At 41.1% G+C, this 22649-nt stretch overlaps 1 protein-coding gene and 1 non-coding gene across 8 annotated transcripts in view; both read right to left on the bottom strand.

Annotated features, from left to right (window-relative positions):
- Rnf180 (ring finger protein 180) overlaps positions 1-22649 on the bottom strand; it is a 167192-nt gene that overhangs the window by 88120 nt on the left and 56423 nt on the right. The gene's annotated exons all lie outside the window — the stretch shown is intronic.
- On the bottom strand, positions 4229-4363 carry LOC115029154. Its single transcript, XR_003834720.1, has one exon. It is a non-coding gene; the product is annotated as a small nucleolar RNA SNORA17 (small nucleolar RNA).

Consider the following 22649-nt stretch of genomic DNA (forward strand, 5'->3'; position numbering starts at 1 on the left):
TAAGGCAGAAAACAACATATACTCATATAGAAACAGACATACAAATAGCAAGTGCACAGAGAAAAACTCCACTTACTAATCCTTAAGAAAATGCAAATAAAAGCCACAGGGAGATTTTTACCCCATTTCTGTTTGGGTGGTGGTTATAAAAGAAAAACAGCAAGTGCTGGTCAGCAGGTGGAGAAGAATAAGCTTTATACACTGCTGTGTGTTGGGGAGAGTAGTGCAGACATGACAGGTCCTCAAAAAAAGTTCACAGAATGAAACTACCATATGGTCTTGTAACCCCATTTCTGGGTATTTATACTCAAAAGAGTTGAACGCAGGGTCTGAAAGATGTCTCAAAGTTCATTGCAATACTATTTATTTTTGCCATATTTCACAGACAACAGCCATGTAAATCAACATACAACCAATGGACAAATCTTGAATACATTCTATCTAGTGAGGTAATCTCACAGAGGCAAATAGTACAATCCCATCTGCACTTGGGCAAATTCCCCAAATCAAAGCAAGGGATGACTGCTGCCACCAGGCTGTGGGAGAGAACAATAACCATTATGAATGTATTTTATTGCTACGATGTTCCTTTAAGTATGATGAGTCAATGTTGAGATATTTACTATAAATCATTGTACTTCCAGTCAGTAAAAATGATTCTAGACTTCAGAATCTGTTATCAGAGTGGACTTCAAATTGTGCTCTTAGAAAATGAGCATAACAAAACTGTGCAAACATCAAAGGAAAGTTGTTTCCAAAAAGATGCCTTCTCTTACCATGGCTATGCCCATTTGGGGACGAGCTAGGGTGGTTTCTGAGGAAACAGTGACATCATCATTTAAAAAGATAGCAAGAGCAAGTTTCTATTTATGTGCAGCATGGTTTTCTAAGAACAAACCAGATTATTAGTTAATAATGGCAAATTCTGTGTGAATTACAACAGTCTGAGGCCCGGCCTATTCTCCTGGAAGTCTTGTGGGTGCATGCGTGCCACAGACACCGGTGTCTAGCTCTTGACACATTCAGATGGTATGCTTTTGGGTAATTCAAGTCTGAAATAAACATCATTAGTGGGCACTGATCTAACAACTCGGGTTGGGTCCACTAAGGTCTCTTTCTATAGATACTGTTATTTACTCTTATTTAGAGGTCTCCACAGACTGCCTTGGTATTCTATTTTCTGATTTTCCAATTCACAGAAAGCTTGTCTCGGTATCTATACCATGCCAAGAATAGTAATTGCTCTAAAATGCAGCAAGCCTAGGTTACATGAACCCTGTGTTAGAAAAACAAACAACAACAACAAAAATCTGAGAATGGCAAGACCATTTTATTTTAGCCAGTCTTAGACATATGGAGTGTATGAACATCTTTAGGCCCTAGGGTCAGAGCATCACTGATGTACATGATAGAACACTGAATAGTATGTATAGCCAACCTGCCTATGTAATACAATTATAGCTTGGACCGTGTTCCTCTCTCTGCCTTCTGGCCAGCTTCCCTGTCGTGCTCCTTATGCCTGTTAGATGTCTGTCCCCTTGCTTTCAGCAGTGTTCTAGGGAAATAGAGTCCTAGAGCTCTCCAGTCTAGTTCTTGTCTCCAACCTGCCCCCCTGTGACAACAGGGTTTTCTGTTCTCAGGTTCCCCATAATAGTTGCTCTACAAAACAATTTTCTCCTTTTCTGCCTTTTATCTCCCACAGATCACATGCTAGCTTGGTTTACTGCTAGACTTCCATGTTGAAGAGATTGTCCAGACAACTTCTAGTCCATGTGGGTTGTGTGACAGCCAGGTAGGACAACTTGTTCTTTCAAGTGTGCTTCAACCCTTGTCTGTTAGGTTCCAGAGCATTAAAGATGAAGCTCTGTACTCACTTTTGGTCCTTTATGTAGTATCACAGTATGTGCAGGCTTTGGGACGGCTCTATGGGCACAGTACTTGGTGGGTAAGCATGAGGATCTGAATTCAGATCTCCAGAGTTCCCACAAATCTGAGCACAGCAGTGTTCCTCCTTTGACAAGATTAGAGTCCATATAGACCCCGGAAACTAATATACCAATAAACAAGACATCCTGTCTCAATAAAGGAATAAAACAAGAACAGACATGAGGTTGACCTCTGACCTCTACATGTGCCATGTATATATGCCCCTCCCCCAAAAGATAAACTGATCTTCAAATATTTAAAAACTACAATTAAGTTTGCTGTACATAACAAAGCTGTACTTGAAGATTTTCAATGATCTTGACGTTCTTTTTAAAACCAAGTGGTTTACCACCAGTGTGGGCCTATGCGAGTGGGAAAGTACTTGAGAAAACGGTTCTTCTTAGTGGCATAAAGAAGTATGTGTATACAGACACAAATGAATTCATGAATATCCTTCTGTCTAACTTTGTAATGATTTAAGTGTCCCTTACTAATACTTCTAAATGTCATTTCTAAACAACTTATATATATATAATAAATTTCACCTTCCTGAGACAGATTAATTTTTTTCCAAAATTTTAAAAATGTATTGGTTCTTGTGAATTTCACATCATGCCCCCCAACCCCACTTATCTCCCCCTGCCTTGGTACCCACCCTCCACCCTTGCAATCTGCCCCCTAACAGAGAAAAACAAAAATCGCATTGTGGGAGCCTCTGGTGTGAGGCCTCTGGTTTCTGCTATTCTATCAGTACTGGGTCCTCTCTGGGACTCCTCTTGGATATCCTGTTGTTGCCTTGTGACATGGAGAACCTGCAGCTTTGGATTTGTAGAACCAGTCCCTTCCTGCACTCCAGCAGTTCATTGATGAGGAAAATGTTGGGGTGAGCCAATTCAAAAGCTCTGATCTGGGCCAGAGAGGTACCTGAGCTAGTCAGCCCTCCAGCCCTTCTGCTCTTCTGCTTTCAGGGGTGGCTCGCCAGCAAACCCTGCAAACAGGGCCAGCTTTACCCTGCTGCCCAGGGGAGGTACAGAGCCTGCCCTCTCAATGTTGCAGCTAGTGAGAGGCATGGCTACTTATCAGTTCTTCCACTCTCAAAAAGGGAAGGGAGAAGGGCAGCTTTGCCTAGCCTGTGCCACCACTCAGCAGACAAGATCAGGGGTGACTTTCCTACATTCATACTCTTGGGCCCTGCTCACTTCAACCCCCCACATCCAGGGACAGCTCTACTGTACTGTGCAGGTGAGGTGCAGGGCCTGCTCCCGAGTGCTGTAGCACACAGGGCCAACTCTACTACTTTGATGGCCTTGGGGCCAGCTCTCCTGCCTGCCATAGGTAGCAAGGGATAAGGGCGGTATCTCTCCCTCACCCATGTAACCACATGGCGTATAAGTAGCAGGGCTCTCCCACATGCCTTTGGAACAAGCTCAACTAGGACCCCACCATCAGGGTCAGCTCCACTGTGCTGCCAAGTCAAGCTGCAGGACCCATTCTCCCAAGTGCTGCAGCTATCATTGGGCAGGACCAGCTCTCCTGTTCTCATGCCCTAGAGCCAGGGCTCCCATATGCAGCAGACAGTGAGGAGTGAGAGGGAGGAGGGTAACTCTCCCTTATCCACACTACTGCACAGGAGAAGAGTGGTAGGGCCAGCTCTCCCATCCTAGTACCCTCAGGCCAGCTCACCCACAGTTCCCGAAATGTGCTAGTCGATCGCCCTACTGCAGCTGCTAGTGGTGGGGTCAGGTCTCCTGTTCTCATGAGCTCAGGGCCGGCTCTCCCACAATGCCCAGGTAAGGGGTAGGGCCAGTTACTGCCCTCAGACAGCAACATATCTCTGGGTTGCAGCGCCGACCAGGGACATTTGCCTGGCTTTTGGAGGTAACAGACCTCTGATGCAAGGCTAGAGAGCCAGACATGGCCCCCAATAGCAGCACAGGCCAGGACCCCACTATGGTCCCAGGTGGCATCACTGGCTGCTCACATCAGACATTTCTCACTTCCCTTGCATCTCCATTTCTGCCTCTCTCCATTGTTCCCACATCCTTCTGTTTCTCTTTCTCTTCCATTTCTTTACTACTTACTTGCTCCTCTTGGTGGTGCATGAGTGTCTGGGGGTTCATCTCAGGATTGGTCTCAGGAGTGCTATCCCCTGCTTGTGAATTATGGTACCAGGCAGAAGTTACCTTGAGCTTACTCTGCCCTGCAAGCCCTGCATGGCAGCAGACTTGTGGTCATCTCAGGATATCCCTGTTAAGGCTCCTGGGCGCTGGGATGATGTTGTCTCAGCCTTGCTTTTCTAGGGAATGTTAGGCTACTTATCATTTAAATGTTCCTAGGTCAGAACACTGAGCATCGGCACAGTCTCTTTCCTCTCTGCCACCTTCTGGTGTATGTGGGACACAGCAGCCAGATCTGCAAACTCTAGGGACGGGGCAGCTTTACTTTACACAATATCACTGCATATTTTTATTTAAGGGCCATGAACAATTAAACCCCTTAGTACTGCTGGTGTAAACAATAAACACCTCCTGTTGTTCAGTTAGCAAAATATCACCTTTGTACCTGACATAATCTTGAAGTGTTTCAGTAACAGATGAGCTCAAAATTTTCCTTCTCCATGGTCTTTGCTAATGAATGACGGATGGGGGTGTGGCCGGTGGGAGAGGAGATGGGGAGGCACAGGGAGGAGTAGAGGGAGGGGAAACTAGTCAGATAATATTGTATGAGAAAAGAATCCATGTTTAATAAAGGGAAAATAATGTTCATTTTCAAAAAACGGTTAAGATTATACTTGACTGGGAATAGGGATTTATATTGGTAATTTCAGCCTTTGGGAAGCTGAGGCAGGGGATTATTAGTAAGACCCTGTCTCAAAGGAACAAAAATAACAGTAGAGAAATCATGCTGACAGCTTACTTAAGCTTAATTTTGAATACATTTTTAAGTTATCTATTAGGAAGCTGAAAAGCGCAACCTGTCCTCTTACAGGAGGACCCGCTGGCAGCACATTCTTTTCAGGAGAATGCAGAAGTCAAAAATAAAATAAAAATCAAAGACCGTAGACAGAAATCACTGGGGAGTGGCCCACAGGGGAAACAGTAAGGGGTTTAACTGGTAGAAGTCTGGGAATGGTAGGCAAGACGTGTTCCTAAGTTCTGATAGACAGAAGTGCTTCAATAGGCTAAATCCTCTTTCCAAGTGTGTTTTGGTGCTGAAACACCCCTGACCCATGTCTAGAGTGACACTTAGCACTCTCCCTGCTGTGTATCTTTTCTCCACGGGGAGTGCATTTGCTCTACGGTGACTAACAGGGGTGGTTGATCGTCATGACATGTGCAGCTTCGTGTCCTATGCTCACAGTGAGTCTGTGTCTTTAGGCTGCTCGCTGGCCCATTTCCTCAGGTAAACTTATGAGAACCTCACATGACTTTGCCTGAGGTCTTTATTCCTCACACAAATTTAGAACCCCAATTACTGTGAATGGCTTTCCATTTAATTTGTGTTTTCAATCAAAGTACAGTACAAAAAGCCAAATGTAATGTTTTAGAAGTTTGAAAAGAAAACAAAGCCCAACATTTTCCTTGTACTTGGTGCTGGTTTGGAAAAGAATTGTCATATGGGGCCACACTTGGTCCAGTGGGAGTGGGAACAAGCGCTTCTGTGTGAGAAGTTCATCTGTGCTCTAGCCCGGATTCCTTCTACGTGACTGTTCTCAACGCTGATTGCTTTACTGAGAAGTTACGACTCACAGGCAATTTTAATAAAATCCTCAAGCTCAGATTTTATTGTTGCCTGTCAGATATTAAGTTGAATGACAGATCTTGTTGAGTTTGAATGGGTCATAGCTTATTGAAGCATTCACACAAATCTTAGAGTCGAGGTGGCAGAGACTCAGGTGAATTTTCCTGGTAAGTTATTTAAAGTTTAATATTTAAAATGAGTCGACAGTTCTTAAATGGAGGCTATACAGACAAACCAATATGGTAAATAACTACATACTGGAATACTTTTATAGTTTATGGACCTGAGAGGAACATAGATCAAACTGAGCTTTGGTAAAGGTTGAATGGGCTGTGCTGGCAGGTGACAGACACAACGGGAGATGCCGAGGGCTGAGATGTGAATGAACTTGTACAACATCCTCCATAGGTGAAGACCCACAGATCTAAAGCCTGACTGACAACAGGTATATTAGCTACAACTCAAGGATCGAGTAAGATTTGAATTCTTAACAGTGAGAGTCAAACAGAAATGGTGCAGGTTGAAGGAAGAAGGAATCAAATATTTAATATTCAACTGTGTGACAGTGGTAAATACATGTAAGATGGAAACTAAGAATTACAAAAGACTACCATGTTTCTAGCAAGTGGTGTTAAACATTTCACAGAAAAACCAGGCAAAATGTTATACATTTCCCCAGCTGTGTTGCCCATCTTAGAATCCTCTGGAGTTGTGTCTGGTTCAGCAGAACAGCCATTGTCCCAGAACTACAGGCAAATCTGTCCTGAGGGTGACTGTCTTTAACTCTCTGTATGTGTTTTCTGTTCAGTGGGAAAAGTGCCATATTATACAGGAAAAAGTGCTTTGTTATATAGAAATGCATGATCAAATATTTAGAGAAAAAAGTTAAATGACTCGAAAGCTTTGTAAAATCTTGGTGTTTGCTTCTCAATTTTCTTAGCAGTTGTAATGTAATTTTAAGACCTGCCGTGTGTGTGTGTGTGTGTGTGTGTGTGTGTGTTACTTAAAACTATATCACAACGTTTTCAAGGTATGTGTTTGTGTGTGTGTGTCTGTCAGTCTGTATGTGTATGCATGTTTGTCTGTCTGTGCGTGTATGATATGAATGTGTTCATGAGCTGTGGGTGAGGAGGTAGGCTGGTACAAGCAGGCAAACACAGATGGAGGTCAGAGGTCAGTATCAGGTGCCTTTCTCAATTGCTCTCCACATTATTTTTGAGATAGGGTCTCTTCCTGAAGCTGAGCTCAGGGATTTCTTAGCCTCGGTGGCCAAGTGAGCTTCAGGAACCCATCTGTCTCCTCTCTTCTCCTCTCTGGCTTTTCCACAGGAGCTGGGCATCTGAACTCTGGTCATCGTGCTTATTTGACAAGCAAAACTAAGTCATCTCCATAGTCATTCAAGGAAAATTTTTGATAAAAATAGTTTCTTAAAGTATACTGAGGCAAGGCAACTGTCATTTAGAAAAGATAGCCATATAAGATGTTGAGAAAGAAGAGCCAGGGAGATACCTTAGTGGGTAAAGAAACTTGTCATCAAGCCTGGAGACCAAAGTTCAACCTCCCAAGTCCTGCATGGTGGAAGGAGAGAACCAACACACATGTTTGCATTGTGGTACCTTCTGCACAATAAATAAAAAGAAAAAAGAGTAATTTCACGCTGTTTTAACTGACTGTATTAGAAATTCCTAGACTTTTATTAAAAGGAAAATTCTCTATAAACTAAATGACTCATTGTATGGATCAGAATCTCATTTAATTCTCATTTTCTGTGAGTAAAGCACTGAACAGAAGAAACCAAGGTTCCCCTGGCTTGGGTTCTTTGCATCAGCATCAGAAAAGCCAAATTCCATCTGTTTGGATTTCTTTTCCTAATACACTATATGTTAGTTCTCCCCAACTGCAAGCTGTACCCACTTAACTTTTCAAAACAGTTCTGGGAATTTTTAATGCTGGGAAATTATTTGAGTCACTGAGTTTTAATTTCATGTGAAAGAGAATTTAGTATACTGGGTTATTATTCTTGGTTTTTCTTCTTTGGAAGGTTATAATGTATCATTCCTCCTTCCCTTTTCTCCCCGCAAACCTTTCTCATTGATTGCTATTGCATGACTACATGTATATACATTTATATTCCTAAGTATCACCTGCTCAGTCAGGTTATTGTTACCTGTATGTGTATGTTTTCAGGGCTGACAATTTGATATTAAATAACCAATCGGTGTGCTCTTCCCTGGGGAAGCCTATTTCTCCTGCTCTCAGCATTCCTTAGTTGCCTGTAGTTCCTCATATGGGGCTGAGGCCTCGTGCTTGTTCCCTTTAACCCCTTTGGCACATCTGTTGTTGTTCTTGTTTAGGTCATGTTTAGCCACTCATGCTGGTAAGACTTTAGACGTATAGCTGCTGACATTCCATTCATTCTTAAACATTACAGGCTATTGTTATTGTCCTTGGTTGCTCCCAATGGTGTAAAGTAAGTTCCTTTTGTTGGAGACACCACTCACTTCTGACTCGGGACCCTGATGGATCTGAGCCAGAACTGACCTGAATATCTCCGGCCTCAGATCTAGCTTGCATGTTACCAGGAGGCCCCATGAAAACTCCCAAGGGGGGGAAGCAACCAACAGCCTTACGTAGCTATGACGCCTATGAACCTCAGCAACCACCAAGGTGATCCAATAACCCTGAGGAGAGAGTAGCGTCATTCATACCTTGGTGGCAACCAATAACTCTCTAAAAGGATTTAATACCTGCTCAACAAGAGAGAAATCCTGCCTGGTCCTAGAAACCTACCCAACCATCCAAGGCTAGTGATGTCTTCTTCACGAAGAAGCTACAACCACTTTGTTAAACCAGAATGATCCCTACTTGCATCCTAAGTATTTGTCCTTATGTCCGCAGTCAAGTATTGTAGTGACACTACATCAAGGAAACCTCACTCTGAAACTGAGACAATCAACAGAAAGCCACAATCAAAATACAGGTTGTGGCATTAAGTCCCAATGGATACACATGCAAAATGCCTAAGGAACAAGGAATTTTTCTCAAGAGGGAGTGGAAAGATTATAAGGGCCAGAGGATTATGAAGTGACTCTTTCCCATTTTAACTATCAGCACTGTAATATTCACAATGGTTGCTGCACTCTCATTTTCTTTAAGTGGAGGCCAAACTGCCTACCAATACTGATGTCCTGACCTGTGCGGCCTTCTGAATCCAGTTGACAGAGATAATGTGAGTAGGACCAAATGAAGGAGTGGCAGTTTATACTAGTCCACTCAAGTGACCAACCAGATGATGAACAAATAAACTGTGATTGTATCAGGCCCATAAATGTTGGAGAAATATTCAGTAATGGACAACCAATGCAACAGTCTAAAGAACACCAGTCCTTAAGGCTAAAAACAAAGTAACAGTTTATGAACTTTTGTAAGACAAGAACAGAAACCAAACAAAACTTGGTAAACTTTCAGTTTTCACTTAATAATTCTGTAACAAATTCCTAATCAGAAATAGAAATGAAGAAATAAATGTAGGAACTGTCATATCATCCAATAACTTACTAAAAAATTTTCCTGAACATCTTCCATTGCAAACTGTGGATTTTTTTTCACTTGTCAGATTGCTCATGTTTTAAGACACTCACAATTCTGAAAACTAGATTAACACAAAATATATACTGCATAAATGAATTCATCAAAACTGTCATCATTCAGTATGTTGCCTTCACAAACAGGAAATAGTTTCTACACTGTATCCACTCATATAACATCTCTCTTTTGGCTGTCAAAATCCAAAGCACTATGCTAGAGGTCCAAAGAGGACTGAAAGAGACCTAGTTTGATAATTTCTCCCTCACTTAACAGAAATATATAATAGAGGGAACAGGACATATTTGAGAGTAATACCTAAAAACACAATGACTTACTGTTATATACACAGGAGATGGAGGATGTCATGAAAGGATGCCATGTATATTATATGGCCTAATATGTGATATGTGATAGGCATTTCAAAAATATGCTCTGTGTTTGAGAGAACAATTCAGACAAGTAAGCATGAGAGGAAGCTAAGAGTTTAAAATATTCAATGTATAGAAAGAAATCCATCAGAAAGACAAACATGTACTCACTTATAAGTGGATATTATCTGTAAAGTAAAGGATAACCATGCTACAATCCACAGTCCCAGAGAAGCTCAGTAACAAAGTGGACTCAAAGAGGGCCTCGGACAGGGAAAGAGAATAGATATTGTGGGTGGACTGGGGATGGGGGTGGGCAAAAGGAATCAGGTTGGGGGAGGATGGAGGGAGAGAGTCCTGGGAGACTACTGGAATGGGGGTGGCATCTCTGGGATGAACTAGAAGCCTAGAGCAATGGAAACTCCCCAGAATCTAGAAGGGTGACCCCAGGTAAGACTCTTAGTAATGGGGGATATGGAGCCTGAACTGACCATCTCCTATAACCAGGCAAGACTTCCAGTGGAAGGATTGGGACACCAAGCTACAAAAGCTTCAACCTACAATTTTTTCTGCCTACAAGATGTGCTGGGGTAAAGGTGGCTCTGAAATTGTAAGTGTGGCCAACCACTGACTCATCCAGCTTGAGAGCCATGGCAAGTGAGGGGTGCTACCAATGACACCACCTGGAGTGCCATGACACCCAGAGGTTGAATAGCCCAGAAACCTAGGATAAAACCAAACATGACTGACAAAGAAAAAAGTCAATGAAATAATTCCTATTGATATTCTGCTATACTCATAGATTAGTACCTAGCTCAGTTGTCATCAGAGAGGCCTCATCCAGCAACTGGCAGAAACAAATGCAGAGACCCACAGCCAACCAACAGGTGGAGCTCAGGGAATCCTGAAGAAGATGGGTAGGAAGGATCATGGGAACCAAAGGGGTCAAGAACTTCACAAGAAAACCCACAGAATCAATTAACCTGGGCTCATGGGCTCATAGAGACTGAACAGACAACAATGGAGCCTACATGGGTCTGACCTAAGCCCTCTGAACATAGGCCTTTTTACAAAGATAAATGGAGGAGGAAAAGATGACTAGGAGACTGGGGAGGTAGTGGAGGATGAGGGACTCGGAGGGGTGGAGGGAGGGGAAACTGAGGTTGGGATGTAATATATGAGAGAAGAATAAATTTAAATTTTCTAAAGGAGTTCAATTTGGCTAAACTATAAATTACACACAGACATTGTGGGATACAATTAATAGCAGATAAGCAAGGCCCTTGAGTGACAATCTACATAGTTGGGGGGGGGAGCTGTAGGAAAGGTGATTTGGGTTGAGGAAATAAAAGGAAATAAATATGGAGCTGTTGCCTATTAACACAGACAGAAGAAAGAAGAGGCTACTTAGGGAGGCTGGCTGGGAGACATGAACAAGTGTTAAAATAAAAAGAGTTCTATGCACTACTGCCACAGGCAGGAACCCCAGAAGTAACAGGGGAGATGAGCGGTTTGGGTTGGGGTGGAGGTGGCATCAAAGGAAAACCACAAGGCGTTGTCTTTATGCAGGTAGTGCTGTGATGATGTCACATCTTCCCAAATGTCTCATTTCAGATAGACAGCAATCTATAAAAATGTGTTCAGATACTAGAAGCTTCCATTCTTACTGTTAGAGAGCTACGTGGCTTCATGTAATTTAAACACTTAAGCCGGTTATCAAAGATATGAAGAATCACCCTAGAGTCACTTCCCAAGACTCACTGTTTCTTGGGCATCCTCACTGCTGGGCACTCAAATCCTAGGAGACCCTCTTAATTTTTCCTTAATGAACTTTCCTGAGGACCTCTTTGTACTCCACTGAAGTAGAATGTCCTTAGAGATGACCTGGTGAGTATATATGTTGTTTCAATTTTGTAACACACCAGCTCCATCCAGATCTTTACCTAAACTGTATAATTCAGAACATTTCAAATTAACCCATCAGTATGATTTATTTCTATCTATATTATATAAGTCATGGGGTTTTATTGTCTCCTTTGAAAGTTTCTACTTGATTAACCACAGAAACCTACAGCTACTGGAATATGCCTGCCAATACCTTCTAGACAATCTTAAATGGCAATATTTTTCACTTTATTTTTTTCATGACAATGACAGCCCCAATGATTGTGCATCTTACTATGTTAAGCGAACATCATGTAAACATTTTTCAGTTTGGTCCTACAAATAAGCCTAAAAGAAATATATTTTAGTATTTTTTGAGGATTGAACCAAAACCTAGAGGGAGTAGATGATTCATTAAATGATGGGAAACTTAGCCAGAGACATGCACCATTTGCCCATACATCCCATGCCTTCACAACGACAGACAACGCAATTTTCCTTGCACACTATCACGTGTGAGAAATCAGGCCTTAAAAGAACCGAGAAATCCAATGAAAAGTACCGGGCAGAGCACAGTGGTGAGGTCCCTCACAGTGTGAGTTTGAATCCCAGATCCAGCCGCCTACTGGATGGGTGACTCCTGGCAAGACACCTAACTTCATCTCTAAAACAGCCATAATAGAGTGACAGTTTATTGGGATCTCTGAGAGTACATTGAATCACACAGCTAAAGGGACCACAGCTGGGACACAAAAAGATTTATAGAAGTTTCTGATGCTTTGGTTGGTACAGCAATTGTTGTTTATTGGCCTCAGTGTTACCATTCTTTGGTTCCAAAGTTAAGGTATTAACTTTGAAGTCAATCTTTACATTTAAGAAGATTCACAATCATTCATCAATTTCTATCCTTTGACCTTTGGCTGGCATAGTCTATTAACATCAAGAAATAAGTGACCTTCTGTGTATTAACACAGACTTTAGACCAAACCACTCAACTGTTATGAGGCTGGGGCGATGTATCAGCAGTTAACATCACTGGCTGCTTCCAGAGACCCTGATTTGGTTTCCAGCATGATGTGTTAGCTCACAACCATTTGTAACTCCAGTGTCGGATTTTGACACCTATTTTTGTTCTCATAAATGCTGCACAGATGTGGTGCATATACATACATGCATACAGAAAAGAAACTCACATATGTAAATAAAAATGATTTTATAAAAAAAATTTTCATCCATGGTTATATATTAGAATTAACTAGAATAGTTCCAAAATTTAATGTATCTTTGGATTTTATTGTGTTCGAATGCTTGATTTTAAAATTGGTATTTGAGTAGCTGACTTTATTTTATAAAAACACATGTTAAATGAATTTGTATTAGGATTTAGATAGTGTTTCCAACGAGTTCTGAAATGGCCCTAACCATACTTATACTATTTTATACCAGGCATTTATGCAAAATAGTGTTCTTAACATTAGCAATTATCAAACTAAAATAGTAATCAACTCTGAAACGTGTTAAGTATGTTCTACATCATGAAACATCAAATATTCAGTCAAAACTTTACTCAGGATGTAAATGCACATCCATTTCTCTGTGTATTTTCATTTCATATCTAATAAATAATAAATTTATGTGTATATGAAGTAAACGTTTTAAATTTTAATATCATATATAATTAAGCAAGTCAAATTAATTACTATTTGTCTTAAAATGGGAAAAGTGTATGTATTCCAAATAATTATTTTAAAATAAATTTCTTTATTATTTATTACTGGTAAATGTTTGGCTTACATGTTTATTTTATATATCCATATGACTGGAGTCAAGTAAAATTTTCTCATGCCAAAAAGGGTTGCAGGTGAATAAAGTATGAAAAGCTATGGTCTAATGCTAATATACTGAGCAGAGAAATCTGGGCTGGAGTGTCCAGACTTTTCTTGGCCTCTGTGAAATATTCCCTCCAGTTGGACCTCTTCTGACTTGGGGTCTTATGATCTGTTATTGGATATGATAAGTCACAAGATGTCTTTATGGCACAATCTAAGACAGAAAGGCACAGGTGATTGGAATAGATTTTTAGTTTGTTTTGTTATATTAACGAAAATAGACTGCTTCCTGGGACCTGAGTAGCCCAACATGGCAGAAAGAACCCTCCACTTTAGCTGCTGATTAGCTGTTCATAGCTACCAGACCAGAACCAAAAAGACAAAACCCGAAGAAAAGGGGCACTTACTGATTTAGTATTTTTAAGAACATTTTTATTCTATGTCTTCTTCCTTTTCTTTTTATTGAAGATAGGTTCTCCTCCCATACATCGAGCTATCATTTCCTCTCCCTCCACTCCTCCCACACCTGTTTTCTCCCAGATCCCTTCAGAACAGAGCAGGCCTCCGAGAGACAACAGCCAAAGAGGACAAAACATGATACAAACAAGACAAGGTGACAGCCCTCATTGTGGGGCTGGATGAGGCAGCTCAATGGGAGGAAAAGAATCCCAAGAGCAGGCATTAGAGTCAGACACATCCATGCCCACTGTTAGAATTCCTACAAAAACACCAAGCTCACAGCCATAACATGTATGCAGAGGACCTGGTAGAGACCCATGCAGGCCTCATACTCGCTGCTTCAGCCACTGTGAGGTTTCTTTAGCTGACTCAGTGGGCTATGTTCTTCTGGTCCTTCATGCCCTCCGACTCCTACAATACATTTACTTTAATTTTGTGTTGTTTGCATGTATGTTTGTGCACCATGTTTGTACCCCTTGAACTTGAGTTACATGTGATTATGAACTGTCACATGGATGCTTGCATCAAATTTGGATCCTCTGTAAGAGCAGCAAGTGTCTGCAGCTGATGACACTTCCCTCCAGCCCTTGCTTTAGTATTTTTAAAACCAGCAACAACAACAGTCAGGTCAGGTGAGGTGGCTCAGCCATTAAGAGCATGTAGTGCTCTTACAGAGGAACCAAGAACAATTCCCAACACTACCAGGAGATCTAGCACCTGTTCTTTGGCTCTGGGGGTACTTGAGATCACATGTGAATCAACCTGTATGCACATATACACATAATTTTAAAATAAATCTTAAAAATATATAACAAGGACTCTGGGGCTTTGTGATTCAGGAAGCATGGATGAAAATCACCCATCCCTCCCCCCCCTCCTTCCTTCCTAATGCTAATGATCCTGTTAACCTTCAGGAGCCAGGACCCTTTTTGCTGGCAGAGGGTCTTGTCTTAATGGGGTTCCTAAACAGGGCGGTGTTACTGATAATGCAAGTGGCAACAGTAATTTGCTAAAACAAAGGAAATGATGAAACTTGTCAGGGAGGGTGACTGATTCCTCTCTTCACAAGATAATACCATGTGACCATACCTGACAGCACTGTGTCTATTTTTGGTCATTTTTAAATCCTGTCTAACTTGTCAGTGCTTTACCAAGTAGGATTATGTGATACTCCAAACCCGTTGTTGTGGATGGTGAGACACCAGGAGTAGACACCACAAAGCCCACTTTCTTTGCTCATTCATCAGAAGCAAGTCCTTAGCAGCTGAACCTTCACCATGAGATGGTAGTAACTGAGACCCCCAGCCCCACCTCTGGAGACAGTCTATCTGTCTTGCTGATTCTCCATCGCATCTGTGTTTAGTTCTTCCATTTTTGTTTTGATGCCTTCAAAGTAATCTACAAGAGCTGGAATCGACTTCTTCCTAAATGCTGTTACTGCTTTTGCCTCCTCGCATGAATCACACGATGTTCTTAACAGAATCTAGAATGGTGAATCATTTCCATAAGGTTTTCAATTTACTTTGCCCAGATTTCTCAGAGGAAACACTATCTAGGGCAGTTTCAGCCTTACAAAATAAATACCTTTTTTCAATAACGTTTGAAAGTCAGAACTACTGCACGATCCAATCCATGAGCTACAGAAGTCTTGATGGGGCAGCAGGCATGACAACTACTCAACTTTTACTGTATTCTTCCACCAGGGCTCACGGATGACAGAACCAATTGTCAATGAACAGCAGAGTAATATTTGTAATGATCCTTCTTTTTTCCAGAGAAGTCTCACACTTGGGAGTAAAATATTCAGAAGCCATGCTGTAAACAGATGCACTGCTATTTAGATTGGTTGTTCACTTACAGAGTACAAGCAAATTAAACCTCACTTGACTTGAGGGCCCTGGCATAATGGTCAATGAACATTGGATTCAACTTACAGTCACAAGCTGCATTCACTCCTAACCTGCCAATCATCCTGTCTTTGAAGCTAGACTGGGGAAGACCATCTAGCCATGAAAGCCTTAGATGGCAATTTCTAACACAAGGTTGTTCTATCTCCATGACAACATCTCTTCCTTAGGCAAGCCATCACCAATGATCTTGGTAGAGTTTCTGGATAACTTGCTGTAGCTTCTCTATCAGCATGTGGCACTTTTCTACTTATGTGTTTGGGATATGCTTTGTTTTTTTTTTGTTTGTTTTGTTTTCCTTAATATGTATGAATCCTAAAAAAAAAAAAAATTAAACCATTTCCTTACTTCTCGAGCTTTTACATGAGGGATGACAGCTAGAACTTTGCTCTGAATTAGGCATTGGATAAAAGGAATATGGAGGCTGGTTTAATGCTCTAAGTAGATCAAATATTCCTCCATATCAGATAGTGCTGTTTTTAATTCCTTTTAATTCTCTGGAGTATCACTTTTTATTTCCTTCCAAAACTTGTCGAAAAGATGCTATGAGGTAGAATGCCTTCCCATGTTCACAGATTGGCAAAATTAGTACTGTGAAAATAATTATATCATCATAAGCATAATGGCTATGACATTCTTCACAGAACTAAAAGCAAACATAAAATTAAAATTGATATGGAAACACAAAAGACTCCAAATAGCCAAAAGAATCCCTAATAGAAAGAACAACACTAGATGTGGCACAGCTCCTGGTGTCAAATTTTACTACGTAGAACCACAGTTAAAAATAAAAAAGAAAGCAGCATGGGACAATTATAAAAACAGACATGTAGACCAGTGGAATACCACCCATACAGGTCCACAAACTTAAAGAGACAGCCTCTTTAACAAATGGTGCTAGGTCAACTAATTTCCATACATAGAAGGAGACTAGATCCCTATCTCTAACTCTGTAAAACAAACAAGCAAACAAACAAACAAGCAAACAAACAAACAAGCAAATTGAAGATGTCTCCAATAAGGTAAGACCTGAAGCTTTAAAACTACTAGAAGAAAAGATAGGCAAATGTTTTATGATGCAAGCAAACGTAAGAAGTTTTTTTTAAAGAACTTGAATAGCCCATGGAATAATGACAAAAATGTCTGTGACAGGATTACTTTACTTTAAAGTATTTGTGCAGCAGGAGGCCTGTGATTGGAGAGGGAAAGGGGAGGTGGAGCTAAGCATTGCAGAGATGGAGAGCCTCTCAGGAGAGGGAGAGAAGCCAAGATGGAGGTGAACGTACAGGAAGAAGAACCTGAACCAGCATGGCTTTAAATGGCCATAGGCAGTTATGATATCATAAAGGTTATAATAATTGGGATAATTTGTCCAATCTAGGTGGGCAGCTTTTATTAATATCAATTGGTTCTGAAATGATTGTGTTGGCATCTTGCCAATTGAGAATTTATTGATACATAAATCCGATTGGTTAATTATAAACTTCAAGAGTTTTGATTTACTTGGTTACTGGAATGTGGGACCGCTGATTACAGAGATCTATTGCTGAGAAGGAACCAGGAGTCAGAGACAATCAAACCAGGTCGATGCAGGGGCTAGTTAGAGACAGAGCTGGTGGGACTGCATCGGAGCAGAGAGTTGTGGCAGCTGACCGAGCGGGGGATGGTCATTGTGTGTGTGTCTGTGGGGGGGGGGGCAGAGTAGACTGTCATTGTATGGGGCTGGCATGGCAGAGATCCTCCAATGAGCTCCAGCCCAGAGAGACCTCCGAGTTGAGATCACCCAGCTGGAGCCATGTGGCCCACTGATGTGGGAAGATTGCCGGTCCTTTTTAATATTTTCGGCAGCAAACGAGATTACAAAATAATTGGGAAGTTTCTGCATAGCAAGGAAGAAATCATTGGAATAAAAAATCTTTGCCAACTCTACAGCAGACAAGGGGTTAATACCTAGGACATATAAAGAATTTCAGAACTTAAACATCTGAAAAACAAATTATCAAGTCAACAAAGGGCTAATGAACTAAACAGCTCTCAAATCCAAAGGACCAGTAAGTACTAATGAAGCGAATGGGTGAGCTCTGCCTCAGTATCAGGCAAGTTTGTGCCACCTATGGCCTTGTTTGGCTGCTGTGATGAGAAAAAGCCACGTGGGGAGGGAAGGGTTTATTTCACCTGTAACACACATTCTATCACGGAAGGAAGTCAGGGAAGGAGCACAAGGTATGAAACTGACGCAGAACCACAGAGGAATGATCGGTGTCCTGGCTTGCTTTCCATGGCTTGCTCAGCAACTGTTTCTATAATGACATCACTCATGGTGGGCTGGGCCCTCTCATCAGTCAATAAAATGTTCCACAGATTTGCTTACAGGCCACTGTGATGGAAACAACGCCTCAACTGGCATAGCTCTTCCCGATGAGTCTGATTTGTATCTAGTTAACAAACCACAATAGAACCAGAACAATCTATGTCCTTTTAACTTTAGATCATCTGAGAGGAAACCAAGAATGTCTTTCCTGTGCCACTTAGTTGGTTCAAAATATTGCATGGGGAAACTCCTATGGTACTGAGCTTATTTAGTAACAAGCACAAAAATTAAAATCCCAAACAAACATAAGGTACACCAACTGAAAGTATTTCTTTATCATTAATCTCCCTCTTGTCTGTGAATAGTTTTTGTAATATTCAAACAGACTCTCGTTGTCTGGAGGCCTGGACATAATCTAGAGCTACTTCAAAGTTATGCATGTGAACTTTTATCCAATTTAGTTTCTTCTCTCATAGTCCCGGTTCCACATGAGCATCTTTCTATATCCAAAGACCATGAAATCTTTTCAAACTATGCCTTCTGCCTCTTGTCAATCTTGATCTAGAAATTCCCCCACTCAAATGAATACAGGCTTTGGGTATATTAGTATAGATGGACTAATATCATCACTTCTGGCATGATAATAATAAAGATATAATCAATGAATCACAGCGCCTGGAAACTCTTAGAAAACTCTGTAAGTTCAGAGAAAGTACTGATTTGTCTAAAAGCCATCAAGATTCATAGATAGCTCTTCTTTTTAATGTTGTCTTTACTTAAAAGCAATTCTAACTACAGGAGACAGAATAAGTGCCTTGGTCTAACCCTGGTCTTACTCACAAAGAATGCCCACATCCTGATAGAAGCCTGTGAGTACACTAAGTGGCAGCGAGGAATTAGGATTAAGGACCAGATTATGGTTGCTAATCACCCTGTCTTAAAGAGATTACTGTAAAGTAATTGGAAGGAGCAAAGCAATCATCAGGTCATCAAACAAGGAAGGTGAAAAGAGAAGAATCAAAACCAGAAACGGCAAAGATGCAGATGATTCCAGAAAGGTACAAAGAGGCATCCACACTCTACATGGGTTTCGCCTGGATCCCCTGTAAGGGAATGTAACCCTGATAGGGCCTTTATTTTGCAGAGTGAGACTAACCTTCAGCACATTTGAGACTTGTGACTTTTGGAAGCCAAGTTCATTTGTATGTTTAAAACAGTGAATTTATTTTAAGTTTACAATTCATTACAGCAGTAACAAGAAACAATTCACCTTCACAATATGTAGAAGGAAACAGCAGTTTCATTTTCTTAAAATATGTGTGTTGTATTTATTCTGCTAGGTGATAATGATGCTTCATAGAAGATAGCTTAGATAAATTATGAGTTATTGTGGCTGAAGATAAAACATCTAACCATCAGAACTAATTTAACATTATGACACAAGAATATGCTTTAACATATGACACAAGAATAGTGTTAAATGCCTAATGGGTAAAAATGTAACAAATGGAATGAAGATATTGGCTGTTATGATGGAAACTGATATAAGGGTCATTTTATTGAAGAGTGGGGGAGCATGGTTTGTTAAATGCATGAAAGAACAATGACAAACACGTGCGAGAGGAACAGCTCCTTGTGAAATGGCTCCTCCTGTCTTAAGTTACTTGACTTTCTTCTCACACCTTCCTCTGCAGTGAAGCACACGGCTTGCCATTGATCTGATTTCGAATTTAGGAGCATGCCTACTTTCCAGGAAACTGCAAATGACACCTCAAACTTAAAACCCCAACATTGGACTTAAATATATGTAAAAGTATCCCAAATACTAGGGACAACAAATGTCCCTGCAAAACTGGAGAACCAAAGCAGGGGCAGAATCTAGCTGAGACATACTGGAGAACTTACAATTGACTCTGTAAACTTGGTCTTACAAAGGATGAAATCATCGAGAGATCACAATACACCCTTCCATAGTGTACTCCAGGACATGAAAGTCTTACATGCAAAGCCAGGAGTCTGTTTTGTTCCAAGAGACTTGGTGCCCCCTGGTGTTTAATTTCACCTTTACAAACTAGGACTTCACACAAACAGAACTGAGAAGCTAAATTGCAGCTAAAAATGCAGCACAGATTCACAATTATTTAGTGAAAAATTTTCATCGTGGATTATTAAATATTCTGTTTTTATTCTGAAGACATATAAGAAGATCATTATTAAAGGGCTGAGTCCTGAGGAAGGGAGAGGGGCATGGATGGGAAATTGGAATGAGAATTAAATATAATCCATGTACATTATACGAAACTGTCAAGGAATAAATCAAAGTTACTTTAAAAAAGTTAAACCCTGTCCATACAAGAGTCCTTGCCTGGATAATCTGTATTTTCCCTTTCGCTTTACAAGGAGAACAAAAGCAAGTGATCTAACATTTTGCAGCAAAGTAATGACTAAGTAGAGCATGATGTTATTACAGCAGTACGGTTCATTAATGATTTATAAAACAGTAAACATACAAGATGGATTGGAAAGACAATGTCTGTGAGAGCATTGCCCAGTGTAAGAAAGAAAATGTGATCAAGACTTTCAACCCTCTATATAGCAACTCAGATTATCTTTCAGGGATAGACAATCACTCTCTTAAATTTGACATCTAAATGACTTATTTTTAAACTTAACTTCTTTAGGGTTTATTTTTGCAGTTTGTACACATGATTACCTTCCTTTTAAGGTTGAAAATTAACTTTAAAATATTATTTTGTAAAAAAAAAATATAGGTGAGACCAACTACAGTTGATTATAGAGGCAAAAGCGAGGCTCCTGGCATGTTGGCAGCAAGGGGCCACGGTTGCTGTTCTTGTGTTGCCTTCGCATGTGAGAAGAGTGTGTGACAACTTCCATTCCAGCAGAGGCATGTTTAAGGGGGATAGAATTAAGACAGTGTTGTATAATCAGTAAATGGCTGTGGCCTTAAAAGGTTACACCTTTAATGTGTCCTATGGTGTTCCACAGTGTTAAGGTGTTCTATGGCCACACTACCTGAATGCAACCAGTCTTCCTAAAGGATATAAGGGGAGAAATGGGTCAGTGAGTGAGAGCCTCAACTGGGTATATTTTTGCCTTGGCTGATTTGGTAAGTGAAGCCATATATGAAGGCTTAGAATGGAAGCTTAAGGCAGTGTGTCCCGGAGTCTGAAGTTGAAAGAGCTGAAGCCATGAACTTGTCCTGCTCACTGAACAGCACAAAGCTTCAATGTCGGGGGCTGTCTCACTCCCTAGCCTCAGAAATGATCCACAGTCTTAGTCTGTCTGTGTGGCTATCACAGCATGTGACATGGCATGGCTTATAAAGAATAAGATGCTATTCCTCACAATTTGAGAGAGTGGGAAGTCCAGATTGAGGCCCCGGCCTGTGGTCTGCTGAGGGTCTCCTGCCTTCATCCTCACTTGGCAGAAAGCAGGAGGCTGAGAAAACAAGCTAACCAAATGCCAAGAGAAAAAACCAAATGTGTGGGGGTGGGGGGTATGTGTGTGTGTGGTGTGTGTGTATGTGTAGTGTGTGTGTAGTGTATGTAGTGTATGTAGTGTGTATGTATGTGTGTATGGTGTGTGTGTACTGCTTCCTACAAGTTCATGGCCTGCATTTTCATTGGTTGTTACTGCATGCATAGGTGTATTTGTATACACATACACATAACTAAATATAATCTGTTGAATCATATGATATTATTTGTATGTACAGTTTCAGAACTGACCATGCACTAAACAAAGAATTGGTAAGTCCCCAGGGAAGATAACCTCCCCCACCTCTCCCATGCCCAGCTTCACTCAGCTGCCTGTACTTCTGGGTATGGTTGGGACCTCAGGGGCTTTCTCCATCGAGTTTGGCATGCCCATTGGTGTCGTATTTGTTCAGCTCATATTTGGATGGTCATGTTTGGGGAAAAAAAAAGCTATTTTTAAGACCAGAGTCTAGATATGTAACACCAACTAGCCTGGTGCTTTCTATGTAGACCAGGCTGGCCTCAAACATGGACAATCCTCCTGCCTTAGCTTCCTGACAGGATTATTAGAGTGAGTCGACAGACCTAGTTAAAAAGCCTCACTCCTAAGAGTAGTTAGGTGACATAGACTGGACTCCAGTGGTCTGAAAGGATAAAAGAGAAACCTTCAAGTTGGATGGGTAAGGAGATGAATGTGGGTGGGGGTCTAGGAGGAGCTGAGGAGGTAAATACTATCAAAATAAGCTATATGCATTCTCAAAGAATTAACAAAATGTGTGTGTGTGTGTGTTGTGTATGCATGTGGACCTTTGTTTTAAGAACTGTATCCCTGCAGAAGCTCTCATGGCCTAACCTTCTGCTAAGGTAGACTCTAAGCTTGCCTCGTTGGCAACAGCTGAATTTTGGAGAAGGCTCTGCACACATCCACTACCGGGACGATCACCTGGATCCCTGAAGTCCTTGTTTCCCAGCCCAGGTTCTGAGCAGGACAATGGATGCTCACTTACACAAACCTGCCCTTCTGGGAGCTCCCTTATGCTCTGGGGACTTAACAGTTTACATAAATCAGCCCGCACAGCAGACATCACATGCTGTCCCTCCAGGTCAGCTCAGGAAATGCTGATGACATTGCTCACACC

Source organism: Mus caroli, chromosome 13 (assembly GCF_900094665.2).
Source record: "Mus caroli chromosome 13, CAROLI_EIJ_v1.1, whole genome shotgun sequence".
NCBI classification, from domain to species: Eukaryota; Metazoa; Chordata; class Mammalia; order Rodentia; family Muridae; genus Mus; species Mus caroli.